This window comes from Corvus moneduloides, chromosome 1, assembly GCF_009650955.1.
Source record: "Corvus moneduloides isolate bCorMon1 chromosome 1, bCorMon1.pri, whole genome shotgun sequence".
Taxonomy (NCBI): Eukaryota; Metazoa; Chordata; class Aves; order Passeriformes; family Corvidae; genus Corvus; species Corvus moneduloides.
This window is the reverse complement of record NC_045476.1, coordinates 84,175,239-84,202,669: the sequence shown is the minus strand read 5'-3', so window position 1 is coordinate 84,202,669 and position 27,431 is coordinate 84,175,239. Positions and strand designations below refer to the sequence as shown.

The following is a 27,431-nucleotide window of genomic DNA, read 5'->3' as shown; positions in this document are numbered from 1 at the left end:
AGAACAGAATGATTTGATTAAAGAGTTATCTATCAGTTTGGATTTACTAATACTGCAGTTTTTAGAAAAAGAAAATGAAGCTGGCCTTCAGGTTTTGCAAAAGATAAACAACTTTGTTTGAAAAATACTGTTTTATCAACATTGAGACTTAAAAATATGAAGTGGTTTTCTGAATTGGCAGTTACCTCATTTTGAATCTGACTTTTCTGGCAACATCATGAAAGCATAGAGAGGAGCAAACTGTTTCCTTCAGGGCTAACACTGCATGTGGACATTGCAGAAATGTCATTATAAAAATCTTTGGTGTCACAGTAAGATCACCAGCAATTTACAAAGATTGACTACATAGACTGACAGGCTAAAGACCTTGCCTACAAGCCAATTCATATGACATTCCTTTCCCTGTTCTCATTTTTCTGAATACAGTGTTGTTGCCAGAATGTTGACAATCTTCAGAAGAAAAAACCAATTCTGTATTAGAGTTCCTCTAATTAGCTTGCAGATTCAATAAACCTGCTTAAATATTGACTAATATTTTTCAAAAAAATATAAACCTGAATCTAAAAGGTGCAGATTTGGAGGGGGGGTCGAGTACCAAATGACATTAATTCATGAGCTATAATTTTAATGAATACACCACAATCCCAAACAAAAAATTTACAAGCTGCCCTTTAATACAAAAGTGTTTTAATGAAACCACTCATCTTTCACCTGGTATAAAATATGAATGCTAAATATACAAGCATCCATGTTTTGGGATTTCTGCAAAGTTAAGAAATACCCTGCTTTTAAAAGCAAAATTACAGCTGTATATTGCAAATAAGTATGTGCTCACAAGTCCCAAAACTTGTAAGAAATTCATTTAAGTGAACCATGTACATGGAGACACGCTTAAGTTTTGTTCTGCAGGGGAGTCACAACAGTAATTAAAATATATTAAGCTCCACAATAAATACAGCAAGTGCTCATTATAATATAATGAGTAAAATTATCACACCATGGTCCTGTGGAGGAAACTCACTGCATTTCAAGAATGTTATACCTCTTTTTCATTATAAAAATATCCAAAAAATCATCCCAAACAAACATAAATGGGGACATCTCCTGTCTCAGTTCAGAATTAGAAAACTTATAGGTATATTGATATGACATAGCATAGCAAACACATTACCATAATGTAACATAAGCCAAACTGGCTTCAGTAGCACAGTAGGCATTAATAGCTTTAGGAAATCAGCCATCACCTGACCTATTTAGTCTGAAAGAGCTCAAGTTCATTAGCCTTCAAGTCACAATGCAAGGCTACATAGTCAACTGTCTTCCTTCTGGCTTTCCTTGAGAGGTATTTATGAACCTCCTGAATAGGTTTTCATCTAGGCTACTTATCAAAGGTCCTTACAAAGGAACATCCCTCTGGTCATCTTTTCCATTCATCTGCCTAATGGCTAAAGAAAGAGCATAAAAAAAATGCTGCCCTAGTTTTCTTTCCCTTCATCCCCCCTGTTGGTTCCCCAACTATCTCTGCTTTAGATCTAGAATGTGACAAACCTTCCTATAAAATGACATAGCTCTCTAATCCATCAGAAAATTAACTCAGGAAATAAAACCCCCAAGTTCTAGAGAAAAGCAGCCACATGTTGGCTGAATAATTTTTGTATACATTCTCCATAAGCTCCGCTATGTTCTCCAAGGATCGATTCTCTGGTAATACATATCCATCTACTAACTCCTACTTAACAGAGCAAGAGGTCTCCAACATTATGTTTTTCTATTTTCGTTTAAAACATGGTTGGTATCAGAAAGATGCAGTTGTTTGAGTAGTATCTGAGAAATGCAAAGGCCTCCTCCAGAAAAATATTCATGTAACATGATCATTCCTCCTAAGCCCTCGAAACTTACTGTCCAATTTATAGCACACAAGTGACATGCACTGTCAAGTCAAAGCATTTATGTCCCAGCAGCAAGCTGGGGAATGAACCACAGCACTCAGTCAGCTCTGGGGACCCACTCCCTATCTAAGAACTGTGCACAGTCTACATGCCCATAACGTGCCTGCTAAACACCTGGGAAGAGATACCTGCTGCTTGAAGAGACTTGTGGCAGCAGGTCACATCTGCTGCAGGATCAGTAACTATCTGCTGCTGCTTGGGACAATTCTGGTGCACCCACTGTGTTAATGCACAGGGAACTGTATGCCTTGGATAGCTGCCCTGAGAATACACAAGATAACAAATAAATCCAGTTTAGGAAACGCTAGACCTTGTATGGATCAACTGTAACTGTGAATACTCTGGCAGTCTACCTGACACTGAAAGAAGCTCAACCAGCTAGAAATGTTGACTGCCACTTGAAAACATATTAGCTTGCTGGTTGTTTTGATATTTCCCAAAACCACTTAGAAGGGTTCCTAGTACAAAGCTGCACCGGATTCAAAGTGTTAGTTGTGCATTCATTGAAAATGAATGAATATAAGAATGATCATTATACTTCATCAGTTTTCTAGAAGAAGTTTCTTAGATGGTTCATAACTTAAAAAAAAAAAATACAAAAACCCAACTTAACATACAATGCTAAATGAACTGATTATTTTATACCTTCCCTCATGCAAATAGAAAAATATTTAAGATCTCTCTAGGCTGAGTAGTCAAGATAATAACTCTGAGCTCAAATTCCCTAATATGAATGCAAGAACTCATGCTTTAATGGACAGCAAATATATAACAAATTTTCTTCATCAGCAAAATGTGTGGAAATTGCATGTAATAAATGAGGCGTAGCTTTTCTCTTGATTTTATTACTCCAGTAAGGAAGCTTATTATTTATTGAAAGACCAAATGTAAAACATACAAGAAATAGTGATTGAGGACTGTAATCCAGACAGAAATGAGTTTCCCTTTTATTTTTAAACACTGGCAGTTGCCATGAGCAGTTAATGGCTAACATGCTAAAATGCTGTTTATATGCCCTAGTTTTATTTCACCTCTCCTGAAAGCTAAGATTTTACATTTAGAACAGTCAGCACTTCCCAGGTGCTAATACAATACATCAGTGTTAAAAATACCTTTTTACAGTCAATTGAAATCTTTCTCGCTATTGAACAAACTAAAGGAACTAGCTCCCTTTTAGCAACTGTTTTCCTTCAAATATGCACAAACACATGCATACGCACTCCAACACCCTGAAAATTAATAGCAGCATTATTGGCCTGAGACAATTGCTAAACTACTAAATTTTTCACTAATTATAGGAAGGTTCTCTACTGAAGGAACACTTGTACCTTACACATAGGACAGGATACACTGAGGCAGTCTCAAACCTGGCTCTGAATACCTCAAATGCTTGCCCTGCAATTATAGAGATTGTATTCATGCTGCTATTTTAAAAAATTACTTATTCTATCTATTGTCATATCATCAACAGCAGAACATGACTGAAAGTTTGACCGAATACAAGCCTGAGAAATTTCACCCCAATATGAAGTAACATGCTAAAACATCCTTCAAACAATGGCCCAATATATAAATTTTGTTCACAAGTAAAAGACAAAACAAGATTATTTTCTCTGGGCAAAGTATAATAATTGAAAATGAAAGCAATCATATCTCTTGAACCAAAAGATTTTCCTTCACAGCTTTCCCACCGCCCAGCAAGAGCAAGATGTAAAGTAGACAGTATTCAAATCCAAATGTATAACTTTTATAACAATATATTACTGATTTGGTTAAGTTGACTGATCATAGAATTCAAATAAATAATTTAATATAATTAGGAAAATGCACATTCCCATCTGTGAACATAAGATGACTTTGGTAAAAAAATTGCTAAGTCTAGTGCCAAACAATGTTACTAGTAATTTTTACATGCTTTTAAGAGTTCCAAACATTGTAACTTTTTTTAAAAAAAGTTACTATTAATTTCTTTGTACCGTCTCAAAGAATATGTGTGTATGTGTACGCATACCATATATATACCAACAACTGTGCTCTGAGGGCTTAATGGCAATTAATTATAAAACAATACAGTTCATGATGGAGATACTGGAACAGGCTGCCCATACAAAGTGTGGATGTCCCATCTCTGGCAGTGTTCAAGGCTTTGAGCAACCTGGTCTGGTGAAAGATGACTACACCTGTGGCAGAGCAGAGCAGGTTGGACTAGATGTTCTTTAAAGGTCCCTTTCAATCCAAACCATTTCATGATTCTATGATACACCTGGAAATGCCAACACCAGGAGTCAACCAAATAAAGAGTTGGTTGTTTTCAACAGGAATACTGCACAGGGAGAAGACGTGCTACGAAGTATTTAACCACATATATTGAAGTGTGTACTTCTATATCACTACCAAGGAGAGACAGATTTCTCCAAGAACGGTTCAAGCAACTGAAGTACATGAAAAACTTGAAGATATCTGATTTGCAAGTGCCCAGTTCACTGTCCCCATCTAAGAGAGGACCTGAATGAGGAAATGGCAGTTCCCACTTCTCCATCCAACACTCTCCTAAGGAAAAGCCTGATGGTCCTATTGCCTCACTCATCCCATCTGTTAAGTCAAGACAATGTGGCTGATATCTTTTGCAGAGCAGTTTCAGGGCTCAATATTACATTAGTCTGTGCAGTACTACAAAGAACAAAAATGTCACAGATCACCACAGTCCTATGGTAGAAATGCAGCTGATACCTCAGCTAGCTTGGGTATTTTTACACCACACTTCATACACAGCCTTGAAATTTGTCCATGTAAGCACCGGATAAATTATATCGAAATCTAGGTAAGGTGAAGTGAGAATGGAATAATATGTCTGTGACCTAAATATATTCCCTTTTTCAAGAAGGTTTGCCTAAAAGAAGCAAGCAATTTCATAAGGAGTGGGGAGAAAAGTCTGTAATTGTAAAAAAATGCTTTGTCTATTCTGTGATAATAAACCCAGCCTTAACTCTGCCCAAGTTTGAACTAATTCCACAAAAATAAAAATGACAATTGCCATAAAGCAAAACTGCATTTCTTCCAGGCCTCAAGCAACCACTGAATGTATTTTCATTATATAAGGACTGCAGATGTGCAAATGCTACCAAGTTGCTTTTCAATTACTTATAAAGCTACATGACTATGTTATTCTGGTTATGTTCAATCCACAAAGACATGATTTATAAAAAAAAAAAAAAAAAACAAACCAAACCTGAAACAGCAACTTCCTCCACATAAAAACAACCCTTAAATAGGAGATTTGTCTTATTTACTCCTTTCAAATCCCAAACTGGTTTCTTTTAAATCCTGTTGATTCTTCTGGTGAATATAGAAACCAGTCAAAAAAAAAAAAAAAAAAAAGAAAAAAAAGTAATGGTACATTATTAAAAGCATCTTTTAAAACATTTCAGTATGAACTGTTTTTCTGATAAAACCTGATCTGGGAGGAAAAAAAATCTTATCCTGCCAATCTTTGTTCTCCCTTATATGATACATGATTTTTTTAGCTCTCAGTTCAGAAGCTTCTTAAAAATTACACTTCCATTCTTTGAATTTCCAAATTCCATGTAGCTTCGTTTGCTGGAAATGAATAGCAAAATTGTGTATAATTCAAAACTGAAGAATAGAGTAATGGGGACAGTAACACTTCAGTATTAGGTTCTGCAGCATTTCTTTTAAACATGCAATATTCATTCTATTATTATTGTGCAATGCTCATGTCATACATGAAGTTACAGAGCGCTTCAGGGACATTTCCAAGACTGCCCATCAAGTATATGATGAAGTGTAAGCACTTCACCCTGATTTATCACCAGACTATACACATACTATTTAAACTACAGCACTATTGACCATGTAAAATAAGTTTTCTACTATAATTAAGGCTAGTGAGATATACATGCTGGATTATATAAACCTTTGTAGGCTATGCTGGGGTTTTCATATGGAGTTTCTTCTTATGACCTTCACGCATGTATCGTTTCCCTCTAGGAGAAGATGGTTAGAATCTCTTCTATAAATACAGTCCCTTTGTGGTGTTGGGTGGGTTTTACTACGTATTTTATCCCCTGCCTGCCATGTCAGTGGTCACCCTTTTTTTGCATTGCCTATAAACAAAGAAACTGTGCCTCATGGTGTCTTGATGGTTGGTTTATCTTAGGCCGCTTTGCAGGACAGGTCTGCCAGGGCTAACTAGCTGTTAGCTGTCCAAACAGGAGCTCATGTTCATCCACTTGGAACAGATGACTCACTGGTATTTAGCTGGTTTTATTAATCTGATAAGACTGATAATTTTTAGCACTAATTGTATTAACAGAACTGCAGCTCTTAACCATGAGCAGGAGCTATGGTTAACAGAATTTTTCATACCTTTCAAATTTCATTTATCAGCCAGAGATAAAGGTTGAAATCTTCCAAACAACCATATTGAGAACTAATAGTTCAATTCCTCATATCTTTAATGTTTAGAGCTCACATCTTAAATGTTTAAGAGTTCAGAGACAAAATTATTAAAAAAAAAATATATATAGTCACTTTTAAGTACAGATTATTCCCTGAAGGGTATTATGTAAATTTTACGCACCACAGGAATGTCAGTACTGGTGCAGCAACAACTGTGCTTCTCTGGTGTGCACACATGCACCCTCATACACTAATTTTGGATGTTGAAGACATTTATCCCCAGTTGTTTTATAACTTTGCATATGCTCACCAGAACTACTACCATGAATTAGCACAGCATGCACCAACGAAGTGGCTGAGTTACAGTCTCTGCATTGCAGGACAAAAACACTAAACAACATTTTTAATGTAGGTAGTAAAGAACAATGCTCTCAAACTAAGCTACTTGAGGAATTAAACTGTGCAAAGTATAAAAACTTTGACTGGTATTTTGTCCTAATAGAAGAGTCAGCAATCCTATCCTAGAAAGTCTTCTAGGATCTTCAATACCTGCAAGTGGAAGGCATTTAGTTTTGAATCTCATCTGTAAATGGTTCAGTCAGCAGCACAGTGCCCCCTAAGCCACGCTTGTGCACTGGATTTGCTCCTGTTTAAAGTAAAGTGCTGCCTGACACACTACTTCTCCTGACATTTTTTAAAAAAGTAGGTAATAGTAAATGGGTGGGTTTGGTTGTTTCCTTGATTTGTTTTGTGGGGTTTTTGGTTGGATTGTTTGTTTGTTTTCTGTTTGATTGACATTTTCTAAGGAGAAATGAAAAAAAATTATTTATTGTAGTCTTTAAGTAGGATGATTAGTAACTTTAACTACAAAAGAAGAGTATTACACTTTTTCCATAGGTATACATAAAAATAAAAAGAGCCACACCTTAATTTGCATTAGGTAACTATACCATACTATATCTTCTTCACAAAAGTATGAAATGAAATATTCTGTTAAAGGCAGTGAAGTAGGTTAGGGAAGCCTTTTGGTTATTTCTCTAAATCAATCTTCTTACCTTTACAGTTAGGCAAAATGCCAAGCATGTGCCAAACTTTTAAATTAATTTTATATTTGCCCTGAAAACAAACATTTACTATTATTCAGTAGAAGGATAATTTATGCAGAAGGAAGGCTTCAGTGTTTTCACACAACTGTGTATGGTTGACTGCAGCATAGAAGTAAAGATTTGGAAATGAAGGAGCTATGCTTAGTGTCTCGGAATGAAAAATAAATTCTGTACCTTGAAGTGATTTTTTCACCTGTGTTAACTGAAGTCATAATTTTACCTGTATTTTCCATTGTATTTCTTTTGACTGTGAAAAACTAATGGGGCATTGATGCACGTGAAATTGAATTTATCCCAAACCCTAATCTGAATGATAAACTACATTAAAATATAAGAAATGCTGATACTGCTTTACAGAAATCCAGTCAGAGAAATACATGCAGACATCTATGTTTGCCACATTTCATTGGCTTCTGTACCCTGTCCTCCTTGTATCTTGTCACTCATGTACACAAAACAGACTCTCACAGAAACACACATACACACACAGGTTCAGGACTATGTTGTTTTCAAAGATACACACTAGGGCAGTCATCCTGAGGAACTCCTTGCTTGCCAAAGCACCCAGTTCCAGACCACTGACAGTTCAATCAGTCAAAATGTGGTGTGAACTAAAGGCACATAACAGTTTTTGTTCATTAGGAAATGTACTGTTGGGGTGGGCTAGGAGGAAATCAAGAGAAGATTTATTTCTGCCTGTGCATTATTTACAGTGCCCTTTACACAAAGTAAAGTTAGGTGACTGCATAAGCTTTAACAAGCAGCTAAAGGTAAATCTGCAGGAGGTCTTCTCTTGATGCAATTTCAATCCTCAGTTAGCACATATAATATTACAAACAAGGGGGGGGGGGGGGGGGGGGGGGGGGGGGGGGGGGGGGGGGGGGGGGAGGGGGGGACGGGACCGACCCAAACCCCTGAAATTGCTATTCAAATACCAACCTTAATGTTCTTCACATATAGTTCAACATGGCACGCGTTTTTATGGTAAAAAAAGGCTCACATATGCGAGTCGAGCTAAAGAATCTGCCTGCCGTCACCATTAAAACGCATCTGCACATTATCCCCATAAGTTAAGGAGCAGAACTGTAGGTATTACGAGCACGGTCACACACAAACACATACACAGAGCGCCGCTGCCTTTCTAAGGCTGTATTTTGCAGGTCCCTTTGCAACTGCCTCGGATAAGCAAACACGTTTCTACAGCACCACAAGGGTAAGGCTTACGTGCAAGCGGCAACTTTAACACAGACAAATTACAGGTTGTGCACCCACTACGATAGCATTATTGCACAAAATATTTTGCGCTACTCGGAAGGCTGTGTTAGCGGCACCGCTGTCCAGAAATATCCATGTTGTCACATATTAAAGTGTCATTTTATTTAAGCCTTACCTTGGCTGACTTGCCCTAACTGGTGACAAGGCACTTTAATTTATAAGAAGCAAATGGGGACTTTTCGCGGTGCTGGCGGCACAGCTGCTCGCCGTCCTCAGAGAGGTACCCGGCCCCGGCTCCGCATCCCTCGGAGCCCTGAGCCCCGCGCTGCCGCTCCTGCAGCGCCGGCAGCCCGGGCGATTGGCCGCGCCGCCGCCCGCCCCCGCCCCGCTCCGCGCCCGTCCGCCCGCCCCCGTCCTTCTCCCCTCCCCGCCTTGTTTTCCCCGGCTCCAGCACTCGGGGCCGCACGCAGCCTCCTGCGCGCAATGGCAGAGCAGGGGTAGCCCCGGCGCTCGGACAGATGCGCGATTCATCCATCCACATACCGATCCATCCATCCATCCATCCATCCGTCCTCCCGTACCGATATAACCGGTGCGTTCGGGCACAGGAATATCCTTGTCCGGCAACTGCGCGGCGGCTGCGAAACCCCCCTTTTGGTGCTTGAGGTGCAGAAGAAGGACGGCTCCAGCTTGGTGACAGCGAGCCCCTAAATTCGGTGCCGGGAAGGGGGGCCGGGGGCCGGGAGGGCTGGGCTGCCGAGCGGGGCGGGAGTGCACAGAAGGGGCGCGCCACCGAAAGCGGGCAGTACGGCACTGCTGTGGTAAGCCGGCGATAAATTTTCCTATTTCTGTGCAAAGTCGTCACAGCCTGCTAAACATTCCACTGCCCGGCTCGTTCATCAGCCGTCCACATGGTCCGGCGGTGGCTGTAAGATTCAGACTGAATGATGCCCTTTAACGTCTCCTTCCAATCCTGGTGGGGCACAGGTGTCACATTAACAACCTGTCCCCTGCCAGATCAGACCTACTTCTTTAAAGATTTCCTGCCCTCTAACACCCCTATATTCATATCACTACACCAGTGACTGTAAGTTGGTGGATAATTTGTGCCATTTCAGGCTGGTCTGGATCAAGACAGGCTGGGTGATGCAAAAGTAATTCAAAAATCTGGACCTTGTATAACATTTTAACTCCAAACACACCTTATTCGGAATTAAGATTAATGGCATTCTCCTGATTCAGGGTTTCAGGAATGGGTCAACCGTGTCAGACTCTGCTTATCCTACCTGCTAAGGCAGCGTATTAAAAATTTAATTAACATACAAGTGAAAGCCCTGGCACATTCCCTGCTGGTGCAAAGGAACCTTGCTTCCAGCCAGCAGGACATGTACCCTGGAGTGAGCCATGAAACCAGAGCGTGCTTGAGTCCCAAAGCTCCGGCAGGAAATGACAAGATGAAAGAAAAGAAAGCTCCTGCCTATTTTTTATAATGTATTATGGGTCAGAAGCAGCATCTGAAGTACAAATGATAGGTACCCCATATACAAATGATCTAGATTTGAAAAGGAGAGCTGAAAAGAGTGATTCTACAATTTAACATAACCAAAAGAGAAGCTGTTACACCAGATTATAAGGAAAGAACAACACTGCTCACTGAGATCACTTGGACTGCTGGATTTTGAGAACTTTTCAAACAAAATCACTCTGAGCTGCCCAGCAATATACATTAAAAATGATTTTGCTAGCAGGATAGGGAATTGAATGCAAGAAGCAGCTAGTTGTTTGAATTTGGGGGGTGTAAGCTCTTGGAGGGAATGAAATGGAAGCCATTTCAGTTTGCTGTTTATATGTCCTCTGGCTTGCAACTGCAGAACACATGAATCAATGCTTTAATACACAGTCTTCAGAATGTTCTCTCTCATGCAACTTCTGTTAGGTTGTGCATAGCTTCAGATTCAGATCTCATGATCTGGGGGATGGGCTGCTTTTATCCAGATGCTTTCACTATTTTACTGCACTATGGCAGAAGCAAATATTTAATCCCCTTTCCAGGGAGGTAGTTGCATTAGTAACATGGAGGGGGAAAAATGAGGGAAAAAAGGAATGAAAAGATACATGTTTCCTTTCATTCTCTTAAAGTCCAGACAATTTCACATGAAAACAAATTCATGTCAAACAATCCTCAGTGCATAAAATGGAAGAGATGAAATATAGGGTTGCCTTTCAGCCTACCTACCCTTGGATGAAATGCTGCTTAGGTGTAACAACCCAGGGATACAGTTGAAAACAAAACATTTTCTTTTTAAGCTCTTTTCTCACTAATTTCCATTTACTAAAATGGAATTATGAATATTCACCAGTTACTCAGAGCATAAGTCATCAACTCATTTGTTACTGCAATAGGATGTTTGACAAGCAGAGGGAAGTCTTGATGCTCCAGAAAGGCATTTAGAAGGTGAAAATCTGCAATTCTTTATATTATATATATTTATATTATATTATATATAATTCTTCTCTCTATATATATTTATAAAATAAATACATGCACATGCATTTGTATTGACATATTTTAGAGTCTTCTCACAGGCAGGAGTAAAGAATATCTGTGTAAAGAGATTATAGCCAGTATTGCAGACTAATTTAATATGCAATGATCAAAGTTTTCTTAAGAATTCAAAATTACACCATTTCAAGGAAAAACTGACAGTTTGAAAAAATTAGCCTCAATGAACTCTGACATTTCTTGTAAGCCTACATTTTAAGACTAAATACTGAGATTTGATGTTACTGATGTTAGGTCAATCTTTTCATCAGTTTGAATGCTAAAAGAATTTGAATTTGTCATGGGGAAATAAAGTCTGACGAAAAGAACCTCAAAATGAAGTTACTGTCTGGGACTGCAGCAGATTCCCAGAGGAATTCCAAGGAAATTTGGATATAACCCTTGAAGCCATTGTGTGCATGGGTCTTGCCTAAGGAATTCAGAAAATTTACACAATTCTAGAAGTATATCAAAATACAGAACTTTGTCAGTCGCGTTCAGTAATTTCCCTTCCTAGACTTGAGAGCTTGTGACAATGATCACAGGGCCAGAAGAAAAGAAGAGGGTCTTTTTGTCCCTTCTAACTTGTGGACTTTCTATGTTTAAAAGCAATACTGAAAAGGAGATAGATGAGTTTTGAAGGACATGTATAGCTGTACCAGAAATAAACTAGTTTCTACAGATTTAAAACAAAATTATTCTTCTGTTGTTCCAGTTAATAAATTATAGAACATGGTCACAAAATCAGTTTCTCTTTGTGGGTGCTTAATATACTAAACATGCATTGATTGTCTTGCAGGTAACTGCTAGAGAGCTAATCATCCAGCTAACATTCAACCAATTGAAAAAACTCTAAGTGGTTCATTAATACATAAAGTAATGAAAATTCCAGGTCATTTATAGATTACAAAGTTCCTGTAGGCAAGACAGATGGATTAGGGATGGCTAAGATCATGTTGGGATAAGGATGTTGCCAAGTTAAAGTCCAACTCTTTCTTAAACATGTGCACTCTAATAACTGCAGTTGAAGAATATTAGCTCAGTCGCTGCCAAGAACCTCTGCTCACATGCTGAGAGCAACTGCACTGGGAATTTTCATGTTCTTGTTCAAAAACATCAGGGAATAACATAGTTAGCTCTACCTCCAGCAGCAACTTCTCAGTCTACAAAAATTCACAAACCCCTTCCCTTTTTCCTAGATTTGAAGGAGTGAAAACAAAGGATTCTACCATTTGGTGCCACCAATTTCACATTCACAAATCATTATTTTTGTTCTCAGCTGCAGTGCATAAGAACCAGACCCAGCTGTACATCGGAGAACATATTTGACACTCCCTACCAAGCTATGTTTCTCATCTTAATAGATGAACATTTTTATTTACTGAGTTATTAATAAATATTCTTAAAACTACTAATTTATGCAGGAGTGAATTTTCTTAAAAGTTTGTGTATGATTTGCTAATGACAGTTCTTTAGAAACGATCGTCTAAAAATATATCAATAAGTGGAATTAACAATTGGGCCTCGAGTTTAGAAGCATCATATGTCAAGTTGAATATAAAAATAATGTATATAGTTTGATGATAGTTTGATGATGCATCACAATGGGGCATAATTGACTCACCATGCTACTGCTATTTTTGTTTAAAAAAGGATCTAAGTGTAGTAAAACATAAAAATGCAAAAATAATTTTGACATCAAATGCATTTACAATATTGTTACCTTTCTATCTCTAGATAGCTAACAGAAAACCATACCAAAATAGATTACAGCAGTTAAATTTTTCATTTTCTGATACATAGTGGTAGGACAGAAATTTTTAACTTGTCTAGTAGATGAACATACTGAGTCATGTTCATGTTCCTAATGAAAACTCTGGAGGATTCTCATATCATGCTTCTATATTTTTATTTTTAATTTGGTAACATGCACAAATATGCAGAGGGAATAGGATTAAGACAGTTCATTTTGTGTATGATCTCTCTGAATATTCTGTAAGGCATACATTTCCTCTAAAAAATTTAAATAGTTGATTACAAAAAGTAAATTTTTAATACATGTTAGCAAATTCTACACTATACTAATTGCAGAGAATGGTTCTGCTGATACTGCCTTGGCTCCTTCTACACTAAGCATCACTGGAGTATTTTCTAATAAAACAACAACAGCTGTTCCTAGATATATGATGCCAATAACAGTTGCCAGTCACAAAAATCTTGTGATAATATAGTCACTTGCCTTTAGTATTACATGAAACAGCAGGTAAAATATACTGACAGGACTTGGAGAAAACAACATAATACCTGGCATTTTCCTACCTGTTACCATAAAACTCTGAGCTAATCAGTCCCTCTCTGAATGCAGGAAAGATAGAAAAAAATATAAAGGGCCATAAAAGAGTAGCGTGGTGTGTCAATCTTGCAGTCTCTGCATGAAAACAGACAAGAAGGAAGACTCAGTTGAAGGCAATGATGTGATTGACTTAGACATTAGTAGATCTTTCTGCCCATCCTGTGGAATTTCACAAACTTGCTTAATTGGGGTGTTTCCTAGGAAACTAATACAACTGTGTAATTGTAGGTCATGAAGTGACCAGTGTAAAATGGGATACTTTCTGGTAACTGTGTAATGCTCATGTGTAATGGGTGGAATTTTTGTAAGTTTAGATCTTGCAATGAAATTATCCTGATGTTTTTGAAATTAATGTTGGCAAAACATAAACTTTTTTTCATACACAGACTGGTATTAAATCCTCACAGGTCAAGGTTCTCTGTATTGTTGCAAATGGCTATTCAGATATCCTATATAAAGCATCAGATACAAATATGTTCTATTTCAAATAATGAACGTTATATATGGTGGAGTTTGGTTCTTACAGCTGGAAGTGAGATACAACCTTCTTTCCCACTGTAACAAGAGCTTTAATAAATTTTTGCTTAGAGGTAGTAAAAAACTAACAAGCAAAGGCTCCTGGGACAATATAAAGATAGATTTTCATAATATTATCTAAAAGCATATTATTTCTGGGGCATATTATGTACTTTTTATCTTTACTAAGATAAAGAAATTGCTTCTCTTAGACTCAGCATTCAGTAGGCTAATGGCAGATCAAAAAAGGGGAAATGTAAAATGTTACAAGATGATGCTGCAACTTCTACTGAAGTGAAAATATCCTTTCCATTGAAACCATAATGCTGAACCATGCTGAAGATATGTGAAGGAAAAATTGGGAAATTCTTGATACAGATTCTTCACTGAAACTTAGCAGTCCTTCTGTACTGTATCCTATACTCCCTGTACTATAGCTGTATGTTTTTCCAGTTATTCTTTTTTAGCACTTCTTCCAGTATGAAAATGTGTACATATATTATTTAGCTCCTTCCAAAAAGGTACAGGACCAACAATATATTTAAATATTTAAATGTATGCTCATAGTTTCATGCCCAGTCAATGGGCACCACTGAGAGGAGTCTGGTTTCCTCTTTACCTCCCCTGCTTCATCAGGTATTTTTACATTTTGGTAAGATCTCCCCAGAGCTTTCTCCTCTCCAGGCTGAACAGGACCGGCTCTCTGCTTCACCTGATATGGTGGATGTTCTGATCCATTAATAAGTTACACCACTGTTTGCTGCACTTGCTCTAGTACGTGTGTTGTGTACTGGGGGCTAAGAATGGGACTCAGCACTCCAGATGGGCCTCACCAGGACGGAGGCAATGGACAACTTCCCTTAACCTGCTGGTAATGCTTTTCTAATGCAACCCAGGATTCTGTTGGCCTTCTTTGTCACAAGGGGAAAAATTTGCCCTATATTTGTAGTAGTCATATTTTGTAATTATATTGAGCACTAACATAGGACAAAAGTTGAATTTTGAAATTTACTGAGCTTTGTAGTAGAGCTTCTACATCACTTTGTGGGACAACAGTTTTTAGTACAGGGCTGTAGAATCAGTTAATGTCTAATCCCAGTGTTTCTCTTAACTGGATTAATCTAATTTCCAATTTGAGTAGGAAAAAGGACACATCTGAGTATGTTTCTGGAAGGGGAAGAAACTGAGGGGAAGTGAAACAAAGGATAAACTTCTTGGTCACTTCCAAATTCTGAAAGCTTAGATGGACAGCATTTTTATTTAGAAGCATCAAATGACAAACAAAGTTAAAAGCCATATAGCGCTGTCCACAGCGGCATCCTTAACCACTGTATCTGATGGGGGTTCTCCCCCATAAAGGCTAATATGTAAGCATGGCATACTTCCTATTCTGCAGTGCCTAGCCTTGTGTGTATATCCCCTTCCAGTGTACTTAGGACAAGTGGTAGATCATAAGATTTTACTGAAGGTTTAAAAATTCCAGTAGAGATAAGTCTTTGATATCACCAAGGTAAAAGCCCCTCCTTGCTGCCCCTCTGTTGCATTCCTCTAGCCAGGCCACAAGACAACCAAAGAAATAGAAGTGAGAGTCAAGAAACAAATTCTTACTATATTTGTTTCTACTTAAAGAAATACTGCAGTTCCACCAGCCAATTACATGCTGTCATGTAGGTAATGCCATGGTTGCCATTTAGTTAATAAAACCACCATCTACTGGAAGGTTTCTCAGGATGTGCTTTTCTTTTGCCATTTACTTATTAGTGCTCTCTATAATTAGTTAGAATTAAGAAAAATTAAGTTTATGACTAGTATGATCTGTTTAATAGGCCAAATAAGCAACAAGAAATAACCTCGTGTTAGAGGGTGACAAACAATGAAGCAGACGTATGTTTGTTTTGTTTCCCAAGCATAAACAGAACACAGAGTTTCCCCGACTAATAAATTTACTTTCATTTTAATTAAAACAGAACATTTAGTTACATTTCCTCTGTTCTGTCAAAGAATTAAATAGATAAATGGCTAGCAGGAGAAAAAATGACAACATTTTCTTTAGTGCCCCAACTGCTTGCATAAAGGATTACTACCCATCTGTTCACTAAAGGTGTAGGAAAGGCACATCATATAAAGCCTTATTCCCTTAAACAGGCTTGCTAAAATACTTTGGTTTTGATTCGATATATTCCAAAATGAAAAAAGTTTTTTGAAAAGTAGAATTTGTCATTTCTGTTTTGGTATAACATTAGATAAGCTGTTGCCATTGTTTTATTTCTTTGGATTCTTTCTACCATTAAATCCAAGCTCCTGGAGAGTGGCTCCCTGTGGTGATGCGATGTTTTTATTGTATTTTCATATGTTCTCTGTACCCCAATGGTTCATCTGTACCTTCCCCACTTCTATTCCCAGTTGGTTTGCCCCAGATCCGAGCCGCTCCCCTGGTGCTCTCAATATGGTTATCCTCCCCTTGTTCTGGCTCTTTCCCTATCAATCACCCAAACCCCTCCCTTTGTCCCCGAAAGTTCGGTGTCCATCACCCAGTTTTTCCTTATATGGTCCCCGTCAATCCCCTGAGACCCTGCCCCCTTGGATACCTCCCCTCTGGAAATCCTCTGAACCTCGATGCCCCATTGGGGCCTGTGACCCCTTTCCCTCCACCCCTCAAGACTATTGGCCCATGTGAATGTCCATCCCTGTCCACATCCCTCCCCTAAAGATCGCTATTGGTCTCCTGTCAAGCCATCCCCGTTGTAACGCCTCCCTTTATAAGTTGTTGCTCGGGTCAGATCTGGGCTTGTCCGCTGTGGATACCTTCCAGTAAAGTTGCATTGCCTTCCGTGGCAAGCCTCCCCGCTACTTTTTAATCTTTCCCTTCCTCTAGGGCTGCTGACTGCTGCAGTGCCTGGAGCCGGTGCTCCCCTGGGTAGAGCAGAGGCTTCAGAGGAGCAGCCTTAAAGCTCCGTGCCTCCGGCTGCTCCCCACTCCTGCTGCACACCGCTGGAGCCAGCCTGGGCAGTGGACAGCAGCGGTCACTGCAACAGCTTCCCTTGAGGAAATTATTGCAATGGCAATTCTGTAGATTCTAGCCGAGAAGGATCCATTAAGTAAACAGTCACATGCAAGACAAGACAAAAGACTCCACTCAGTTTCTCTGGTAGTAAGGTTTGATTGATGCATACAGTCCAGGAAGGTTCTAATTTTGCTCTAAGAAATTGAAGACTGAATTATCAGCTACTTCCCTTGGTATTTTTCTTTTGTAATGGTTAACGACTTCTGTATTTGGTAACTCAATTTACTGGCTTTCAGGAGTTTTTAAGAAAATCTGTTCCATCATTCTGATAAAATGCCTCATTCTTTCAGTCATGTAAGAGGTGTGTAGGTAAACAGGTGAAATACAAAATGGGACAGGATGCATCCAGCAGTGTTGAGTGGAGTGACTGTCATTATTGGAGAGATACTCCCTGCTACAAAATAACAGAAAGGTTTGTGTTGGAAGGGACCTTTTAAGGTCATCTAGTTTCAACCCCTCTGCCATAGGCAGGCACACCTTCTGCTAGATCATGTTGCCCCATCCAAGATGGAATTGAACACTTCCAGGCAGTGGGCATCCACAACTTCTCTGAGAAACCTATGCCAGTGCCTCACCACGCTCCCAGTGAACCATAAATCTAATCTAAATCTACCCTCTTTTAGCTGAAAGCCATTGCCCCTTATTTTAGTACTACATGCCCTAGTAATAATTTGTAGGTCTCTTTAGATACCAGATGATTTCAACAAAGTCTCCCTAGAGACACCTCCTGCCTGAACAACACCAACTCTCAGCCTGTTTTCACATGGGAGGTGCTTCAGCCCTTTGATCATCTTTACTGCCTGCCTCTGGACTCACTCCAACAGGCCCGTGTCCTCCTTATGCTGAGGTCCCCAGAGCTGGACATAGTACTCCAGGCATGATCTCACAAGAGCAGAGTAGAGAGGGAGAATGACCTTCCTCAACCTGCTTGTCACTTTTTTTTTGATGCAGTTCAAGATACAGTTGGCTGTCTGGACTGTAAATGTAAATGGCTATCTATTAAACAAACAGAGAAATTCTTCAGCAATTGAAACACGGCAAATCACGTCCATCTTCCAAAAACAGTAAGAAGGAAGATCCACAGAAACACAAGGCTGGTCAACCTTACTTGAATCCCAATCAAATTTATAGAGCAAGTTGTCCTCAAAAAGCTTTTCAGGACAGCAACCTGATTTGGACTGGCAAGTATGGATTTACCAAGAGGAAATCTTGCCTGATCAACTTGTCTTCTGTGATGAAACAACTGGATGAAGACAGCAGGGCAAATACCTTCCCTCAGTCTGAGTAAAGCTTTTGACACATTCTTTCCCAGTATCCCCATAGTCATACTGAGGACTTTATGAGTTGGGTGGAACCTAAGGTAGTGGAAGTCTGTCTGGACTGTAAGACTCTGAGAACCACTTGCATCATGAGTCAGTATTGATCTAGACACTATTTAGCATCTTAGTCAACAACATGAACAATAGGACATTATGCCAAGTTGGCAGATGGAACTTCATTGGAGGTTTCTTTGAAGCTGCAAAACTAAGCTAGATATCTTAAAAACAGACCAGTCCTTCCTTTTTCCTTTCCTATATTGACAATAGCAAAACTATTTTCCATGTTAGTCACTTCTAATAGCTCTGCATGCCAGTCACCCAATGAACCAGCCAGTCTCATTTCTCACATGGTAAGAAATTCTATTCTCAGCTGGCTGTGCTAAAGACCAGCAAGTCAAATTCTTAGATTTATAGGATCTGCAATGAGAAAAGAAAAATTGCAGAAATTTCCATTTATTACTAAAAGAGCTGGACTTACCTATATGGATGCAAAGAACAGACTACGCAGTAAGAAAACCACTGGTTTTACAGTATTGTTTTTAGTGTAGCAGAAAAGCATAATCTAGGCCCGTAACACTATTTAAAATTATGATTGACAAGGAAGAGTTAACCAGTTGTTCCTTAAAGAATTTTAAGATAGAAATATTTAACAAGTTTTTCAAAGCTGAAAGTTTATTTACTCTTTCTTTCTAGTCCTTTTTAATATAGGGCTATAGATCACTGATCCTTTCTAATTCTTCTAAATGATTCAATGGAAGTGGAGCTTCATTGTTGTAAATGAAAACTCATTGTACACTATGCATAAATTTATGCATATAACATTTCACTGCTTGTATTTTAGCACTTACAGTATGTGGATTGTTGTATGTTCAGATGTTTTAAGCTCATACTAGGTAATATTAATTTCATTTAATATAAATTTGATTTTGACCTTCATGGTGTATTATACCACACCTAAAAATATTTTTATCAGTTGCATTTAATGGAATCAGTACATCACCATAACCTAAATGAATAGGCAAAAATCGATCTCCAGCATTGTTCTTTTTTGTCCCAATGCAATATCAGTATTAATAAACAGACATTATTAAATTCCAACACAGACATTATTAAATGTAAGGTGTTATTTCCATGTCCAAGACCTAAGTTCTTTAATACAGATTTTAATTAATAATTATTTTTTAATTTCATTGCTTCTGCTGTTGTAAAAAGGTTCATCAATATCACCAAAGCTGGAAGATAAACCACTCTTTGTCTAATGTTAGTTATTAAAGTGCTTCTCTTAATTTTATGGAAACCTAAGTGCAAAGAGCCTGTTACAGAACACACATTTTCAAAGCTGATTAGGGGACAATTTAGACTTTTCTGCCTGGAAAGAGTAGAATTTCTCTGAAGTCCTCATATTACTAAGGGGAAAGAAGAAGGACTCAGAAGCAGGAACGCTGCTTGAGAGCAGCTGTCTTTCAAGGTTGTCCAAAACCTTTTCCAAGCCTAGAGGGGGAAGCCAGATGATGTGCAAAGTGCATCACCCATCTGCACTGATGTGATCCCGAGGAGCACTGCACACCTGAGGGCAGCAAGACACGCAGCAATCGGAGAAACTACTGTCACTGCAAGCATGACACCAACCACCACAAGCTAGCCCAGGAATAGATACACACAAGGGAAAGACACTTGAATACCTGATTTACCAAAATATGAATATCGATCTAATATCGATATCCAACTGAGACAGACAAAAACTCTCTAACAGTTTAGAGTTAGAAAGTGCATGTTTTATTTGGTGCCAGGCACTGTGTGGGATCGCTCCCTAAGATGCAGGGCCCCGATACAAGCAAACACAAAGGTTTTTATTTACAAAAATTATGAATATCCAAAATACAAATGCATATTCATAACATTAACACCTCCCATTCTCCGCTTCATATGGAAATGAGCTTAAATGTCATTAAGCATGCATAGTGTGTGTTCTGAATTGAGTCGGTGGTCTTGAATTGGGTCAGTGGTCCAAAAAATGATGAAGTTACTCATCTTCCTCATTTTGACCTTTTCTCCCTTCTGAACTTTAACAATCCTAATTACTTTAGTGACCTCTAAGTTTCCTCTTGCGTGACTTTTGAACGAGTTCCCACCAAAGGAGGAAATTGGTAATTGTCCTTGTTCCCTACACTTATCAATGTTTCTGTTCCTCATTCTAAGCACAGCTAAACAAACATACAAATGACAGATCATCAGTTGTTTGGTAATCAGTTACTAACATCTTAAAACCCATTTCAGGTCTAGCTCTCTTAACTATTTTATTGACTCTAGCTGGGCCCAAATTCCTTCTTACTCTAACTTATTTCAATACAGCTAGCCTATAACTAAAATCTTTATGTTTCTTCTAAATCTATGTTTCAACCTGTAGCCCATGTCAGGGGCTTATACTTACAAGACAATAATTGATACACAGAAAGTTCCTTCTACTTCTCTTTTTTTTTTTCTTTTTCTAACCTGGTCACACTTCTACTTCCTGTGAGTAGGGTTTGCTCCTCATTTGTTACAATGGAAAAAACTCTTAAAAACCTCTTGCTGGGTTAGATTTACTAAGTGAGTTCAGCAGTACAACAGCACAGGGAAACATGCAGCCCTTAGCATCTTTAAAGAGTGAGCTAGCACTGGGGACAGCTGTGGAAGGGAGAAGGCAAAACCATCTGGTTTTCAGACCAGCAAAAGTGAGCTCCAGAACTGACAGATATGTTTGCTTTAAACTGCTGATAGCAGGGAGAAGCATTCATATAAATGGATGAATTCAAAAAGTCTACAGTCAACTTAAAAAGCCTTGGTAGAACTTTGACAAGAGTTAGGAAAAGGGAATTTGATTTTTTTTTTTTCCAAAAAATCTAATTTCTTTCTCTACACACTTCCCTCAAACAAAACCAGTGATATATAATGCAAAAACTTTGTAGATAAAACCAAACACTAGTGCCTGATACGGATAAGGAAACCATTTTATTATTAAAGCTACCATCATTTAAGCATTTAAAACATTTTAAATGCAGCTAAAGTGAAGTAATAACTGTATAATAATCACACATAGACAGGAAAATCTGCGAATAAAACCCCCCATGGAATAGTTTTAAAAAAAAATATGTTTTTCAACAAAAATTCACAGTAATACCTGAAAAGCAGGTTTTCTTGTTAGCTATAAGCAAGACAAATCTTAGTTGTATTCTGCAATGGAAAGAAAGTCAATCATCTGTATACTGAAATTAGTTCTGGTTTTGAATGTCTTGTATGTTACATGGTTTATCAAAACAGTATCCTATGTCTTCACTGCTGATGTGGTCTTGTGATTTTTCAAAAAAAATTATAGAATAGACCTAACTATAAAAAAAAAATAGCAAGAAATTATGTTTATTGATGCATAATATGTCAAAATTTAGGACTGTTAAATTGATGACTCATGTCAGTCTACTGTGACTAAAAAATGTTAATTGACTTTTAAAATAGATACTATTTCATAATGTCAAGGAAATACCAAGAACCAGTCATGACTGATTATTTTTAGAAATTCAAATCTTATTAGTGCCTCTGTGATACTACCATTTTTGTACACATTGAAGTTTCCTCCCGTGCAGTTCTTAGGTAAACCCAAAACATTTATTGAAAGACATTTCTGTCTTACCTTAAAGTAGATAAAATCTCTTTATAACGTTGCAGGTATCAATATGCTTTAAGCACTAGTCTGTCTTTTCAGCTAGCACATTTTCTTGAAGACTAGCATGTTGAACTGATGTTTTGAGTGAGAGGCTCTAGAGACAAAACTATCAAAATGCTCTTCAATCACAATGTTTTAAAGTACAAAACCGGAATGATTACAGAGATTACATTCCTGGTTTGCCTGATAAGTTGAATATAACTGCTGGGATAATAAAGTTTAGTCAGTGTCAAAGATGACATCCTCAAAATTAAAGACACTCTCCCCCATGTGTCATAGCTGCCACATGAAAGATGCATGATCATAAAAAATACAGTTTTGCTTTTTCTTTTTGAGATAGTCTTCAGATAAACCCTGAAATCAGTTTATTTCTCTCCTCTGGTTAAGGAAGCAGGCAAAACAGAGTGTAAAGCCTCCAATTATGGAATTCTTATTTATTTGGTGTCTTTAGCTTCATTATGACCCTCTCCTTCTTTCCCCCTTTTCCACCATTTGGTTTCTCAGAGTATCAGAATGTGGGAAAATTACTCAGGGTAAAATCAAAGAAAACTGAGAAGTTATATTCACACTCTAACAGGAATTATAACAGTACAGAAATTTTAGGGTGAAATGCAATTCATCCCTGGATGGGATGTAGTCATCATGCCCAAATTCCCCCACACAAGACATGCTAAGGGAAATGAAATGGAGGGTGGAACAGATTGGAGACACTCCAGCGAGGCTTTGCTGAAATCCTTGCAATGGAGGGACCTCGGAGGTATCTTGTAGCTGATAAGCCCCCTATCAGGTGTTAACCAAGGGAGAAAAATGATGCCTTGGTCTTGAACCTGCAACCATGGTGAGATCACAGATGCCGTACTGATGCACACATCCATCCCAAAGCTACCTGTTGCCACGGTACCACCACCCCTCACAGAGAAGTGTTCTCTATTTTATTGACTATATCTTAGAATTTTACACCAATCAGTGAAAAAGGTATGTATGACTGGAATTACTCCTGCTCCACCTAGACATGAAGAAATAGTCTAGAAGTAAGTTAAGAATGGGACAAAGTTAGGGAAGAGTCCACTGTAATTTTTGGGATCAGTCCATGGGCTGAACCTGTCTTCTTCCCCATAGGGACTCCTACAGGGTAAGAACCACACTCTAATGTGCGCTGAATGGTAATCTCAAGCCAGCTTGTGTTTGGGATTAGAGCTTGTCAGTGTCTGGCTTTGAATACCTTTTTGCAGTCAGATACTATCACTGACAATCCATGAACCTTAACCTGTCACAATCTTATTAATAAAGGGTGTTCCGTAAACTGTTAGTGTGAGTCCTTCATGGGTGCTGTCAGTAGCTGTCAGCAGGTAGCATACTCAAATAAAGATGTGGAGACCTGGGAGGGGGTCTTTCTGTTGGCATGTGACCTGGAACAAGTCAGTCCAATCACTCTCTTATCCAGAAGACTATTCAGTGAAAGGTCCCCATAACTGGATGCTGGCAGACTGGTTGGGCACAAGGATCTCGGCTTTCCTGGGATGCTGACAGTCTTTATCAAACACAGAGAGTTTGAGGAAATCCCTTTTCATGTGACACAGTATTTTTGGTATCTCTTGTACTCCATTGCTTAATGGCAAATGAGAGCTTCAATGTAAATTTTTTCAAAGGAACACATGGTCATTATTTTTATCACTTTGCAGAGTATTTATTTTCTTTCTTTACATTCCACTGATTTCAGTGCTGTCATACACCACAAGGGGGACACTGGTGCTTTATACAATTTTAGTTTTTGTCATCATAATACTAGATTAGCCCCTGGATTCTAAAAAGGTTCATATGCATGGCCTAATTATTTTAGAGTGAGCAGCTTCTATGATTGCATGACTTTCCATGAGCTTGCAGGACCTCTAAAATGTTTCTGCTGATCTGCTTGCAATAGTACACTTTTAGAACTTTTATACTTTTATATATATATATATAACTTACACTTTTATATAGTTTAGATTTTACAAATGTTATCACAAGCTTCAACTTTCAGACACATACCACTATTTCTTAATTAGTTTAAAAAATAGTCTTCATATTTATCAGGAATCACTTGTGACAAAAAAAGGTTTTTGTCGGAATCTGTGTTTTTCCTACAGTGCTGAATGAAAAATATCCAGAAACAAACTGGAGGGGGTTTTTTGCAGTGAACACTAGAGATACACTAAAATAATTTATGTTAAATATTTTACAAACTCAAGATCAAGTCCAGTATGGTATTACACTGAGGAACCCCATAGCACATTCAATTCACCATTAACTTCACAGAATCGACAATAAGGGAGAGTTTGCCAACTCTTTACTTCTCAACCAAGATTTAAATCATCTACTTTGAACTGCGTCAACATGATTAATTACAGAAAGAACTCATTAGTGGGACCTCTTAAAAATACAGAGATTAATGGAATGGGAATTGGGAATTAGATTCTGCTACTGTTAACAAATTTCACTGTTGTTTCCACATGTCATTTACAAATTTACATTAGAGTTGGTGGTCATCTAGCAGTTGGATTGCTATAGAAAAATGGAAATGTGTCAGCAGATTAAAGATAGACAAAATAACACATATTCAGCATACAATTTGGAGGTAAAATAATCCTACTATGGAGATTTATTTTATGTGTGTGAAAAGTATTACAGTGTTCTGCATATTCTAGGAGTAAACAACCATCAGACAATATAGCGCTGAAAGGATATGTGTGTATACATCTGACTGCCAAATCAAGAAAAGGATACTTGGGGACCACACCATGCTAAAATGAAGGTATTGAGATGCACTCACAAAAGTGACTCACTGAAATGATTCAAGGTAACTTCTCTCTATCGCTGTCAAAGAATCTTATCCAATATAAAATATTTAAGGGTTTTTTTCATTATGTCTGTCTTACTTCTAGGGATGAAACAGAGATATATTTGTGTTTCATTCCCTTGAAAAATTATCTCATTCAATTCCCTAACCTTTCTTATACAGGCTACTTTTTGACAGAAATAGTAAAGCTTTGTTTTTAAGCCTTTTTGTCTGCCACCAGCTCTTGCAGAATTTTGGTGAACTCCATATGCCCTTAGTATTAGAATTTCATTTATATCTTTCAGTTTTGATGTTTTTAATAGGTGTTAAATGAAGTTAGGTTCAGAGCTTTCAGGTATTATTTTTATTCATGCTATATCTTCTTTGTCTATTTTTAGTGTCTGTGTAAAATTATTTGATTTTTCTTCTAAATCGCTATTTTTCATTCTTTCCTGTTTGCATTTTTTCCCTTTGTTCTCACTACAGGAAATGTAAACTTAAAAATACTTACTCTGTTGTTTTTGTTTTTGGTTTTTTTTTTTCCTGTGGATATTTCTTTCATTTGTTGTCACACTTTGAAGTTCACATAATTTCTTACCTGCATTTGCTTTACTGGCACATTTTTTACCCTTTTTTTTTTTGGGCTGAGTAAGGTTGCTACAACATTATGTTACTCCTTGAAGACCAAGAAAAGACCAGTTTTAGCTATAAGAGCTGTGTTGGAATAAAATTCATATTATGGGCTCCTTACCTATGCTCTTCATTTTCAAAGGAAGAGGTAGATTAAAAAGTTAAAAGAAAAAGGTTCTGTCCCTTTTCCCTCTTTGTAATTGTTGCTTCAAACAATTGTTGCTGAATACCAAGATTCTTTAAACTTGGCTATACTGAAGAGGAAGAAAATGTAATTGACAACTTTAATCCCCAAACACAATGGCCCATTCTGCTGCCAATGTACAGCAAGTTCTTTGTGGTCTGTGCAGAGCTTTCTTGAGAATTGATGGGGACCATAAAGTGAGCTGCTGCCTTCATTACATTGCACTTCAATAGCAAGATGTATTTCTTCAGCTGCATCTTCTTTGATGTAAATACAAACCTAAATTTACTTGTGCATTTCTACACAAAGTAGTACATCACACAACTCCTTGCAAGATGAGTGACAAACCAGCAAGAATGAGAGCTCTTTTTGGCATAAGTGCAGGCTGATGCAGACATAAATGCTTTTGAAATTGGTTTAGGGCAACTGGTCTTTGCGAAATGACCTAGCAGAAAGGCACAGAAAAATTTCCATGAATTCAAAACACATTAAATAAAAATTTTCAAGGGAAATAACTGACTGATGAGGTAAGAATGATATATCTTTGTTTCACAAGAAGGAAAGAAAGGTTTTTTTGGGATAATCTGAAGAGACAGAAACAGATGAAGTCATTCCATATAAAACATTCTCTAAAAAACCCAGAGAAACAAGGATCTCAGCCTCCTCAAACATTTTTTATTGCATCCATTTTTATTGAGCCTGACTGACCCCTCAGACTTGAGTATCTGTTGCCCACTTTACAGAGATACAACAAGAAGGATAAAATGCTTACAATATAACAAACCATTCTAATTTAAATTGAATAACTGAGAAGTTTGACCTTTGATAGTGGTTTACCATGTTCTTCAGATGAAATTATGTAAATCAGATGTTTGGGATATTTATTATCTCTTATCTCTGGAGTATAAAACTAAAGCTCATTGCTTGAAATAAATGGGATTTAAGTATTTCTTTAAATTCTTTGGTGAAAATACATTTATTTGTCTTCATTGTTTTAAAAAGAAACCTGAGGTGGAAAAAAAGCAGAAAAGGAAAAGTAATTTACGAGAAGTTCCTTCATCAAAATGAATGTCAATTCACAGGTAGTTAGACACAATAGGAACTGATGAAACAGAGAAATGAGACAGTGATCAATAAGATGATGCAGTTGTACTTTTGTAAGTAGATCCCATTTTCTATCCTTCCAAAGCACTGGAGCCCAAGGTTGTCTCATCAATATACATATACATTCTTGGAGGGAGGGTACAAAGAGTAGGGAGCCCAGTGGTGCCTGGTGGCAGGACCAGAGGCAATGGTCACAAACTGAAATACAGGAGGTTCCCTCTGAACATCAGGAAACAATTTGTCAGATGTGAGAGTGACCAAACAGTGGCAAATGTTGCCCAGAAAGATGGTGGTGTCTCCATCCTTGTAAATATGCAAAAGTTGTCTGGACATGGTCTTGGAGAACAGGATCTAGGTGTTCTTGCTTGAGCAAGTGGGTTTTGGACTGGATGACTTCCAGAGTTCCCTGCAAATCTCAGCCCTCCTGTGATTCTGGGATTCTGTTCCTTTCATCTACAGTTATTTCTGTTTGTCACAAAGCAGAGCTGCTCTAATCAGTTTTCATGCTGTAACAG

At 37.9% G+C, this 27,431-nt stretch overlaps 1 protein-coding gene across 7 annotated transcripts in view; it reads right to left on the bottom strand.

Moving 5' to 3' along the window:
- The window catches only part of CDH18 (cadherin 18), a 524,400-nt gene that overhangs the window by 238,629 nt on the left and 258,340 nt on the right, over positions 1-27,431 (bottom strand). Inside the window, exon 1 of one of the 7 annotated variants that reach the window (XM_032117612.1) lies at positions 9,233-9,429. The exons of 5 other annotated variants lie outside the window; for them this stretch is intronic. The gene's annotated coding sequence lies outside the window, so the exon portion shown is untranslated. Of the gene's footprint in view, positions 1-8,864; positions 9,047-9,232; positions 9,430-27,431 lie in introns of those variants that run through there. One more of the 7 variants, XM_032117603.1, reaches the window with a different exon arrangement.